Below are 12,664 nucleotides of genomic sequence, written 5' to 3' on the forward strand. Positions count from 1 at the left end.
ATCCGTTGGAGAAAAGCAGGCTGCTACTCTGTGCAATTCAGGAGCACAAAATAACGCCCTTATCCTGAACAGCTGGAAAAGTGAAGAACCAGTCCCAGTGATACAGGAATTTTAGGGAGATGAGCTCAAATAGACAACCAAGTCAGTGATTTAAGCTTCCCTCCAACACACCCCATTATTTTCTTTTCTCATAGCATTTTATGTAACTGAATGCTTTTATCAGCATACTCATGACCTTGCGGACGAGACCTAGAGGAACTGCTATTAACTACTGACATTCATGAATATAGCACAACAATAATTACAGATACACAGAATTTTCRTGATTACATTTTTTTTCTGTTGCAAAATTAAAAGCCTACAGCAGCGAAATCTTCCATGGGAAACTGTTTAGGCCRAGCTCTCCAGTTGTACTGTTTCCAGTCAAAGCAAGAGCCAGCAGCTGAGATTCAAGTATGCACCCTGAAGTGGGTAGAGTATGGACTCACTTGATTCTGACACGTTCCGGATAAGTAGTGTTATTGGTATGGACCAATAACTAGTTAATTGTTTATAGAAAATAAGGAACAAATTGAGAGCACCCATCCCAGTACAATCAAATGCATAGAAGGAAGAATACTCATCTAGGATGTGCAATAATCATACAAATCAAATCTTGACTCTGAGCCTGGCAGAAACTTTAATTAAAGAAGCATCTAGTTTTCCACCTACAGTTCTTAAATTCATAAATGTACTGAGTACTACTGACTGCCTCCACTGCTCAAATACTTCTGAAATGAGCTGCTGAATATGAAAATGAGCTATCATCTGATATGCAGTGTTGAAAACAGAGAAGTCTGCCAGGATACTGTAACTCATACCATAGATTCCTTGTACAAGCAAAGCTGAAAGGAAACTGGATGACCTGTTTTTAGCACAATCTAGTTAACTTTCAAGAGCTGTGGCATGGAGAATGTTGTTTCTCCTCTTTCAGTATTTCAGGCCGGCTAAAAAGAAATGGATCTTTTTTGATGGATCTTTTCCTCATCATGGCCAATTTAGGTCATCATTTTCCTACTATATTTCTTCACGTATCATGTGTGACTGTAAGTGAGCCTGATATTCATTTTGCACATCACCTCGTGTGGCCTCATCAGGACTCTGAGCAACATTGTGACTTATCCTTATTTACTGACCATGATCCATCCCAGGCCACAAATCACCACTGCAAATGCCAAGTCCTTCTCTCGCCAGTGTGTATACAAGAACACAAATCACTTACAGATTCATCATGCTGAAATAAGAGAAGTCCTAAACGTTTTTTTAAAAAATAAATTACAGCAACCCAGACTGTCCTTTTGCTTACAGCACCCTAAATCAAAAATAATATTATTTTAGTCAATGCAGCTACACAGCTTTAATGCTGGCCTAAGAGAACAGAGGGTCAAAATCAACATGTTCTCTCTCTCATACGAATGTGTGTGTAGTAAATGTAGCATGTAAATGCCATGCTTTACTGTAGGTTTAAGGACAAGAGACTCTTTAGCAGCAAATGACACAAAAGTGCTATCAAAGTACTGCTATGTTTACTGTAACAAGGAAAGCAAGCATGAAAATTGTATCTCTTTAAGTTGATTATGCTACAGGAAAYGTTTCCATGGTGAGTTAATATTGAGATACAAAATTGTAAGAACCTCCTGAGAATTTCCCATTTCTAAAYACACTGCTGGTACAACCGGACAGGCAGAGCGGGATGCAGCACGGTCTTGAAAATGCCATGTAGACCCGCTCTGTTTGTACCTGCGTGGCTAACATTTTCAGATACGCAATAACACTGTATGTCTAATTCCACTCACTAGCACAAGTCTGATGGAGGATTTTGTCAACTGCATTTATTTTCTGCAAGGAACTACAACAAGTGATGCAAGTCCAGAAAGTATCCTGCTTTTACGCAGACAGAGAGGTCCTTTCTGTCTTTTCCTAGCTGCATTTTTTTCTCTCATGCATAGTGCTATAGCAACGGCAGGTGTGATAATTTCTGAAAAAAAAGCAGAAAGGAAGCATGCTATTCACACTTTAAAAACATTAACAAGGAAAAGAAAGTCCCAGTTAGACACATTCATTTTAGAATTATTCTGTTTTGGGAAAGTAACTAGACTTCTCTTTAAGAACTCTTTTTAGAATAATTATTCACCTCATTTTACTATTTTAAGCACCTTAAACCTGAGTTAAATGTACATGCTAAGCAACCTGGTCTAAAATTTGTGGCATGATTAGTGATCTRGAGTGCCTGGAAGGGGCTTGTTCAGAAAATGCAGATTATCTTACCCTTTAAAAAATCACATTATCTTCCAAGGCTGGGAGGAAAAACTGGGCACCTAGGACTTGTGATCATTTTCAAAATGTATGGCTTGWGTGACAGGGGAGAGGAAAAAAACATGAGAGAAGAGTAAAGGTGGAAAACTTTTTTTCTTTTAGAAGTAAAAAATCTTTTCATCTTGTTAAAGAGTTGTTATTATTTTCCCTGTTAGCCTTCTAAAAGATTACCAGTAAAGACAAGAACAAAATCTTTGTAAAACTCACAAATATGAAAGTACTCAATGAAGGGAAATGCAGATTGCTACTGCAGAGGAACTGAATACCCTGTACAGAGGTGGGGCATTGCTAATCCCTGGGAGGGTTTCAGTACCAAATCAGCTGTACAAAGTCAAACGTCTCTTCAAATACAGCTATCACAGAGGGATACATTTACCAAACACTTAAATGAGAACTCATGGAAAAGCGTAAATAATCACAGCATTTCTGTGCTTTGAAATTCCAAATCTTTGCACAGCTCCTAATAGCAAAAGTCCGCAGCGTCAAGGCTAATGAAGTGGAAGGAAAGCAAATAGAAAATGTAAAGAGATCAATAGGATGATGACTTCATTTGGTGAATTATTTGGTGAACATACCAGTAAGTCAGAGAATCTTAATGACATTTTTTTAATTATAAATCAGGTCAAAGCTGAGTAACAAAACAAAGAATGGCATGAAAATTCAAAACAATGTCAGAGCTGACACTGTCAGTAAGGCAGAAGGAAAGATCAAAACAGGCCAAACTTTCAAAAACAAATATGACAAATTATATTTTATTAAAAACATTAATAACCCATTCATCATTCTATCATCAGCTCAGCAGAGTTTCAGAATCTTTATTCAACATACTCAAACAATAATGACTAAAGACATCCACAGCTTTGACTATTATTCTCCTTATCTGCTAATGAATGGGAAGAAACATAAATTTTGCATGCAAAAAGAAGGATAGTGGATAAGGAAATTAACTGAATGGTAAAAGCCCTGGATTTTATGTAACTTGAGGCAAGGTCTCTGCTTCATTTCACTCTTCCGTTAAAAAATATAATGAATCATTAACACCATAGGCAGTAGTGATGATGCCAGAAACATGTATGTAAAGTACTCAGACATGAGTACCGGCTATGTTGTAAATGAGTACCAGGAGTTAACCCCTAGTTAATTATATCTTAGTATCCTTGTTACCAGACTTATACGTAAAATATATAAAAACTTAAGTCAGATATTTCAAATTAACATGATAAAATCCTTCGCAAGGGTTATTTTAAGACAGTGTAACTGTTAGAATCACAACCAGATTACCTTTAACGAAAAGACTGCAAGGTCCAGTTTGGCAACAATTCACAATAGTTTCTCCTCCTGTGTAAAAAAARGACAAGTTTTATCATACCCTTAGTAGGTCAGCTATAATTACTCAGAGGCCCTGCGGGAGTTTTTGAGCTTACACGTTCATTTAAAATGGGTCCTGTTCTTCTTTCTTCTCCTAAAGAAGACACATGGGGAAATTAAAACATAAAATAGATTAGCGACAATTCCCAACCAAACTGGGAAAACCTATAAAGAATTTTACGTCTTTTATGGCTAGTAGAAACATAAGAAATTGTAAAACCAATCAAATAAAACTCAAGTCTAAACATGAAAGTTTGTCCATGGAATATAACAGTCTGAGGCTCAAGCCAGGAGATTTCTACGTCTCTTTGAAAAAAATACTTTTTTGAGAATATTAGCTTAAAATTCAAGTCCTTCCTGAAAAATAAATTTGCTATAAGCCTGACAAGTTGAACTCCTATGATCATAATGGAATTTTCTTTTCTTTCTTAGTGTTTTTCAGTTGAATGCATGAAGATCAAAAGTTAGAATCAATAAAACCTACAATWAAGAGGCCATAAAAAAGTAATATACTATCAAGATACATGAATTATGAATTACAGAGCAATGTATGTCAATATTCTATGACATTGCGGGACTGGGAGAGAACACAGAGGGCTTATGAAAACATGTAAAATAAAAATTTCTTCTGAATAATGATGAAAAATATCACTGTAGCTTGCTCATGCAATAGCTATTATAAGTGGAAAAGGTTTTGTCCTTACTAAAGGGCCCCATAATGTTCAGCCATAACAGCAGCCTATATTTACAGGGTGGCATGAGCAGCCTGAACTTGATGTCCACCTACAGCTTCAGAACCTTTTCAGATGACTGGGTGAGAACAGATGGAAAGCAAATATCAGAAAGTCAAACAAAAAAATTAGAAAAGACTGAATTAAAGTTGTGCATTTAAATTAATTTACCTCTCTCCCTTGCATTTTTATGATGATACAGTTAATTATATAATTGCATATATTTGGCATATCTTATTCAATAAACAATGTCACTGCTTTGAAGAGAATGATCTTGGTCTCCTTTCCTTCAGCAACCGAGAGGATTATGGTAAGTCAAATAAGATACTGCAGGGGAATAAAGAACAATCATATGGCTTAAGAATTCTGACATTCTCCTGGAATATTAAATTCTATCTCTCTCTCTGTTCCTAGAAGAATCTGTGTAAAATGATAAGCTTGAGTCTTTCAGAAATCCTAACTAATTGGTCCTTATTTTGTGGGCATAGAAATTTGAAATCTAAAGGTATGAATTGCAAAAACACTGAGAATTCAGTAGGACAAGCTACATCGGTGGGACTAGTGCTTTCATTTTATAAAATGCTCAGTCCAACTAAGYACTCTGTGAGTTTCTGAACTAATAAATATCCCACTGCGCACCCTAAATTAGCAAACAAAATAACTTATGTTTCATGTCCTTTAAATAACTTTAATAGAATAGGGCTAATGTTGTTCACATATCTCATAGAAAAGCCCATGAGAAATAAGTAATGGCATGAATATCATTCAGTACTTTAGCTTGGGTATTGAAAAATAACGATGAAATCGAGTATTGAAGATGACTGTCTGCAGTTTCCCCTGTGCACTGAAAACGTCTTTTGGAGGAGGACACAAAAATCCAGTATATCATGTTCATTCCTTCTGTTTCAACGGGCTTCTTCTTTTTTTTTTTTTTTTTTTTTTTTTTTTAAGTAGAAAGTGGCTGATGCACTTAAGGTGTCAACAGTTGCTCTAGTCAATGCATCTCTTCTTGATATATATCACTTCTTGACATGGGACAGGTTAGCAATCATTTATCTTCAAGGATTGTTTCTTGCCCACTCTGCTGTCTCTAATTTTGCTTCCAGACAAACTCTTATCCCTATATGAATTAATTTTGACCACATGGGTTAAGAGATTTTAAACCTATTCCTTTTTTTTTTTCATTTTTCCTTATTTGCTTCTTAATGCAGTTCACTGTTATTCTTAGAGCAATCTGTACTGTTTATTGACCAGGCTTACCATAACCCTGAATATGAACTGAAGGCTAAAAATGTAACAAAACAATTCAAATCATTAACAGTCTCATTTATCCTGCCTTGACAATTGAAAACTATATATGCATGCGTGTGAAATCATAATATAAGATGTTTGTACTTCAGAGGAAGGTTTTAGAGTTTATTTTGCATAGGCATACAATTTCAATTCCAGAATGTTTTAACTAGTCATGAGGAAGCTAGCAGAGTCCAGCAGGATTTGCAAGCTACACAAAATAAAGGAAGTCATAAGTCAGGTATCAGCTATAACTAAAGTTATGATCATACTCCCAAAAACTTTATGTAAGACACTAGCTTTGCTATCTAAACAAAAAAAACAAATTATTACAAATGATAAAACAAGATAATATGAATCTAGATGATCTTTCACCAGAAATCTTAGTGACTTCTGGCCAAAAACTTTATCTATATCATTTAATTTTAATAGAAATCTTTTACTGGTTTATGCAAAAGCTTTCATTCAAATCCATGTGCCTTCAAGATAAGACAATTGCTAAAAACTGTTTGGAATATTAATATTCCACACTTTGAGGGTGTGATTGTGCCTGATATAAAACAGGTTTACTCCAGTTTACTGCTTCTGAGAATATGACCAAAATGTACTGACAAATTTACTGATTTTACTCTGTGAGCCACCCACACATAAGAAATGAAAATAAAAATTACAGCAATGAGTTGTTACACTATTTTTACCACTTATCTTGYTGATACTGGTATGCTATCTTTCACATATTGTTTGTTGATCCATAAAAAAATAAAACAGGTGCAAACTTGTCCTCAGGTAAGCTTAAAGGTGGGGAAAAAAACAACATTCATGCTACATTCTTGACCTCTCCTTTCACTTTGTCCTTTTCTATCTCAGGTTAGATATCAAGAAATAAATACAGCAGAGTACATTTAAATAGAAATTTGAAAAAGAAGCTTTTCTGTGTTGTATCAAGTCAGAAACATTTGTTGTGTGTTTCCTTAAAGGTCCCCATAGAGCAATCTGTTCTCTGGATCTACTATTAATCTACTATTGACCTGAGAGCTAACCTACTTGGCTTGTCTGAGAGTCACCTCTTCTTCACTCATAAATGTCAGGGGTGCCAACTTGCTGGAAGAGTTAAGTCTCCTCCTTGCTTGAAACAAGTCTAAGCCTCACCTGCAAAAAGCATTACTGCCAAGGGAACCTGTGGATGGGCAATAAAGGTATGTTTTACTGCAGTCTAGGATTTAAACATTTCAGTGTTGGACTCCTCTGTTTCCTAGTAAACAAAATTGAAAGTAGGGATTCCTTGAGCTCCTTGAATGCAAGGGGACAGAAATAACAAACTAATTGCTACATCAGAGGTGTGATATACTGCCAGGCGACCCAGGACAGATTGCTGTTCAGACAGACCTACCCAGGTTAATGTCACAAGGGCAGCTCCCTTTAGGAGACACAGGCACCTACTGGGGAAAAAGAAAGGAAACATTAGGCTGGGCAAGCACAAAGAGCAAAGGGAAAAGTGCAAAACCAGTTAACATCCTCCAGAGAGGGTATGTTCTCTTCTTGTTTGATTTATTACTTATACCACTTTCAGGGCATATCCACTGGACTTCCACACAGACTTTGGTAGGCAGTTGCCGGCACTTGCATCTCATTGACATCTCATCCCCAATCCGGAAAGCCAATAGAGTAACTTTATGGTAGGTATATGATAGAAATAAGAGTAAGGGACGTGCTACAGAGCCATTGACTGTAATCTTGACTTGCAAGATAAGTAAATACTTTTTTTTTTGCTTGCCATACTTTCCTTGTCCGGGCACATATTTCATATTGCTCTGTCACACAGTTGGTAATTGTCATCAGACCTCTCTATATCTGAGGTACGATCAAACGAAAGCAAAGTGAGAATTATATATGCAGAAATGAAAATCACCAGCCAAAATCCAGCAGCAGAAGTATCATCATCATCAGTTGGAGGGTTGGTGATTTCTATGGGATGAGTGATCAGGAAGTCTAACATTGCAATAGCCATCCTTATTCACCCTCTGAGGCTGTGTTTACCCTGCAAAATACAACACACGCTGGGACATTTTCTGGGTAGACTAAATTCACTCATGTAGATGTGTCCTCAGGATATCAAAATGCCAAAAGATTGAATTCTTCTTGTATTCCTATAAGTCTTAAGTCAGGGTTAGGCATAAGAACGGGTATTGCAAGAAAGCTTGTGGTCCAGAAATAACGCTTACTTTGTGAATCAGCTGTCAAGCTTGGAGACTGTTGGATAATCTCTTACTCAGTTCCTTGTCATTTTAATTACATATAGCATTACAGTACATGGCCATAATATTAAAAGAACAAAATTCAGAGGTCCCTATGTCAGCACTGACTGCAATGAAAGGAAACATCATGGCAGCACTGGCAGACTAGGTGAATGCCCCCTGTTCTGGAAGCTAAGCACCATTTCAATATCTGCGTGAAGACATCACCCCACCTCACCTCACCTCACACAGTGGTGTTGCAGGAAGGGGTGCACTGCTGTGAGCACAGCTCGTGTCCTGGGATTACTCACCCGCTCTGTTCTCATGCAGGAAGGAGTCTCATTACCTSTGCATTTGCTAGTGATGTGAGCACTATTACAGCATTATATCCAGGTCTGACATTCACATTTCATAACAACTGATAAACTGGAAGGAATTCAGAGAAGACCACAAGAACAACTGAAGAATCATAAAGTTTCCATTACAGAGAAGTCAATAAGTTCATTCAATATATTTCATCAGAGAGAAGAATAAACAAGGGAGAGAATATCAGCTCAATAAGAGAATCAAGATTTAGCAATATTTTTTTAGGAGCAGCAGTTATCCTCTACTGTGGATCATTCAGAGAGAAATAATTCACAGAAGTTCTACAGTTTTGGCAACCCAGAAGAGCTCAGAACAAGATTATCACAGTGGTTCTGACTTCTGGCTTTACTATTCATTAATCTAAGTAGCAATAAATAAACATTTAAAATTTTGCTTAGGTCTCCAGAATGATATGCACATACTTGTCACAGTACAAACCAACCTCATAATTTTATGATTCATTTCCAAAATGCCAGCTGTATAGAAGGTAATAGAGGTTCAGTATCTGGCCTTCAGAGGAGTACTAGCATTGTGTGCCAAATAGATGACAAAGCTGGGAAAAAATGATCACATATAATGGTTTTATATATTGGAAATTTCAGTACACAAAACCAAGGACACTAACCAACAGTTTTTGTATCTTCTGTTTCTATCCTAACCATGAAAAAGCAGCTAAGATGAAATAAATCCAGTTAATCTTACTTATGAAATAACCTGTGAATTTCTCTCTGTGAGAAATGTTCGAATTTGTTTCCTTGTGGGGAAACTCTGGCACTTGTCTAATGTATACCTCATATGCATACAAGAAAACCTGTATAAAAGTGATTCCAATGTGGCTAGACAGATACATTTTTATTATTATTATTATTATTTCAAAAGTTGACATCTCCAGAAAAACTCATTTTGGAGCATTCTCAAAGTACTTTCTCAAGTAATGACATTTAAATGGCCTCTGACATTTTTGAAGATAGTTTTTTTGTGAAAAGTGGCAAAAATCCTTCTTTTAGTATGCAGCGGCAATCAAGGATTTTCACTCACCATAAAACATGTCAAAATAATGGATGGCATTCCCAGTAAAGAAAATTAATTTAAACGAGTCAGGTAGAAACACATACCTTTCTACAAAGAAAAGATTCTTTGTTCAGCTTATTGACTGCCTTCATGGAAAACCACTGTACACAATTATTCGGGACTGGTTTATTTTCTCTGTATATCTTTGAAAGAAAAAAAAACTTCTGCTTCAATTGGTAGTGTTACCTCTCTGAACCTCTGTGCAAAAGAATTCTCATTTGATTTCTGACTGGCCTATTATTTAGTTAATTAGTGTATCTTATTACAAAATCAATAATAACATGCCATTGCTGACACACTTTCCATTTACAAATGTGAATATATAGGCCTTCCTGCTAATTCATTATTGAATATTTTCATTGGAAAGATTCTTCAGTGAGTAATGCATTATACTGGCATGAAATCTCTCAGTTCTACATATACAGGACACAAATAAAAGAGGGAATGAGGAAGGAATAGTACCTCTCTATTTCTATAACTTTTGTTTATTTATCAGAATCTTCCTTACTGCATGAAGCATCAGTAAAATACAGTTAAAAAAAAAACACATATATTTGCACTCTATCTGCACATCTCCCTCTAGTAATAGAAAAAAAAAAAAGGAGCAATTTCACCCACCCTAACTCATGTGATCTCTGGCAGTATCAACTTCTTCTGTTACTGAGCCCAATATTAGACATATACCTACCTCAGGTATTTTAAAATTAAAAGGAGACTATATTCCAATAGCTATGTTTCCTCTGATTAGATAAAGACATTGTTAATACTCAGTAGTAGTTGAGTAATTCTAGCTCCAACTAATGGCTTCCTGAGTGTTGCACCAATCTTTTGCAAAATTCTCTAGCACGACCACGTCAGAAGCCAAAGCAACTTTGATTCTTTTAGATTAGGTTTACTTTCAAAAAGACAGTAAGGCAGGATTTTGTCTTTATTTGTTTTACTCAGGGTATTTCAAGTGTTACATTATCAGTAACCAGTTTGGAAGATCTTAGAATCACAGAATAATGTGAATTCAGAAGGGACCTCTGGAGGTCGTTTAGTGACTCCTTCAAAGCAGGTTCAGTTAGCTCTCAGAACCTCCCTGAACCCCTGCACCAGTGTTTGACCACCRTCATGGTAAAAGACCTTTTCTTTATATCCTAATTGGAATTTCCTGTTTTCCAGCTTGTGTCCATCACCTCTGATCCTATCACTGCTTACCTCTAAGAAGAGTCTGCTCCATTAGGTGGCTCCATTAGAGTCTTCCATTAGGTGGCTGGTGACAACAGTAAGACTTCACTTTAGCCTTCTCTTCTCCAGGCAGAACAAATCAAGCACTCAGCCTCTCCTCATACATCATTCATGAAGTCTCCAGCCTTCAGAGCATCCTAATGGATCCTATCCCCGCTTCCACCTTCTCTGGACTTGCCTTTTGTGTCTGAGCTYAGCAAAAAGGCTAGCAGAGATGAACTTGTTTAACTTTCCACAGATCAAAATATCCTTGTACTTAAAGGAGATCGTCCTTGAAGTACAAGTAGGTGTCCTGAGTCCTTTTCCTTCTTGAGGGCTGTCTCCCAGTCCATCCTCCCACGTAGATCCCTAAATGATTCATAAGCTGTAATACTACTCCTTGTCTTGTTTAGTTCTGTCAGAATTTCAAATTCCACAATTGAAATTCCACATCGTCGCCACAGTCAGGGCTGCCCTCAACCTTCACATCCCCAAGCAATTCTTTGTTTTTGAGTTTCAGGTCCAGCTGTAAATCTCCTGTAGCCCCCTCATTGATCACCTGCATCAAGAAATAGTTATCAAAACAGTCCAGAAATCTCCTGGACTGCTTGTGCCCAGACATTTTGCCCTTCCATCAAGTAATAGGGTAGTTGAAATACCACAGACTGTAATCGGGGTGCTTCCTCCAGCTATCCATAGGAGACTTCATCTAATTCCTTTTCCTGATCTAGTGGTCAACAGCAGACACCTACCACAATATTATCCTGCTATTGGCTGGCTCATGACCATTTTCAAGGCAAAGTTCATCCATTTGACTCATTTCTATGCATACTTTGCCTTCCTTGCCTGTCCAGGTTATCTTTCCCAAAAAAGTCTGTATAAGCCCACAGGAAATAATTCAAACTATCCCACCACAGTTCTATAATCCCACTGAGTCCTGTTTCCCATGCTGTGGAGTGCAAGAAACTGCCCCATCATGTTGTCCCCAGACACTTTGTCATTCTCCCCTTCAGTTCTCTCCAAATTATGGTAACCTTCCATCAACATACTTAGTTGTACTTGAGTCCTCATGACTCTTTAGTCACTCCTGACACACCCGGGGTCATCCCTGGCAGTATCATTGATGTCTATATGAGCAACAAGAGGTAATAAATAATTTTAGGRCTGGGCAAGTCCCAACAATCTCTCCACAGCATCCCAGACCTGAGCACCCAATAGGCAAAAATTCCTCTCAAAACATCAAGTCAAGCTGATAAATGGATGTCTTTGTGCCTTGCAGAATGGTATCCAAAAACTATCACTGACCTATTTCTCTTGATATAGTCCCTTGGTTTAATCTTAGCTTGCTCTGATACTTACTCTGGCAAGTCTTGCTCCTCCTTATCTGCTCCTAGGGCACTATACTCTTTCTGTAACTACAAGCAGAGAAGGAGCTTTCCTTCTCTTGAGAGATGGCACAAATTTCCACCCTTTGTGTCATCTTGGGAATTTCTGCCCAACTATCCTTTGAATGTACTCTCTAGCTCTTCTTCTTTCCTTGCATCACAGGGTTTAGACACTCACCTCTGCAAGACCTCTACAAAGATATGGTTAATCTCCTGATGGTGCACAGCCTGATCACCCTCTCCCACAGGCCTTCTCAGAGCACCTCGCACATCTCCGACTGAGAAGGCCACCATCAAACCCCACCTCAGACAAAAACAAAGGCACCCAGTACTTCATGCAGCTCAAGACTTGAACAACCTCCCTCTTCCTGGCTTGAAGGATATGATAAACCAAGAAACTGCTTCTGGCAGTGATGGAGACTGCCCTGTAGTGCAGTGATGCTGTTARTGCATGATCTGAAGTAGATTCAAACTGTCTTGGACAGAAATTTGGGATCCTGTCATGACTGTTGAGTTGACTGCTGTTAACAACTGGTGCATCTCCATTTCTTGTGCTCTGGGAGCTGTACTGCTGCCTAAAAGTAATACAATATAGCTGGTCCCCCAAAAATTGTTGAATAGGTGCTTGGTGTTCCCTGGTCCACACTCAGTTAAA

The 12,664-nt window shown here is 37.6% G+C and overlaps 1 protein-coding gene across 12 annotated transcripts in view; it reads right to left on the reverse strand.

Annotated features, from left to right (window-relative positions):
- Positions 1-1,849: 1,849 nt before the first annotated feature.
- The window catches only part of LOC146587287 (uncharacterized), a 139,471-nt gene continuing 128,656 nt past the window's right edge, over positions 1,850-12,664 (reverse strand). For 9 of the 12 annotated variants that reach the window (XR_014897691.1, XR_014897695.1, XR_014897689.1 and 6 more), the window contains 3 exons: positions 10,616-11,183; positions 3,637-3,693; positions 1,850-2,017 (listed from right to left, as the gene is read on the reverse strand). The gene's annotated coding sequence lies outside the window, so the exon portion shown is untranslated. The other 3 variants (XR_014897688.1, XR_014897690.1, XR_014897692.1) reach the window with 3 other exon arrangements.

Source organism: Rhea americana, unplaced genomic scaffold (assembly GCF_003343005.1).
Source record: "Rhea americana isolate MKP2758 unplaced genomic scaffold, rheAme1 scaffold_60, whole genome shotgun sequence".
Classification (NCBI taxonomy): Eukaryota; Metazoa; Chordata; class Aves; order Rheiformes; family Rheidae; genus Rhea; species Rhea americana.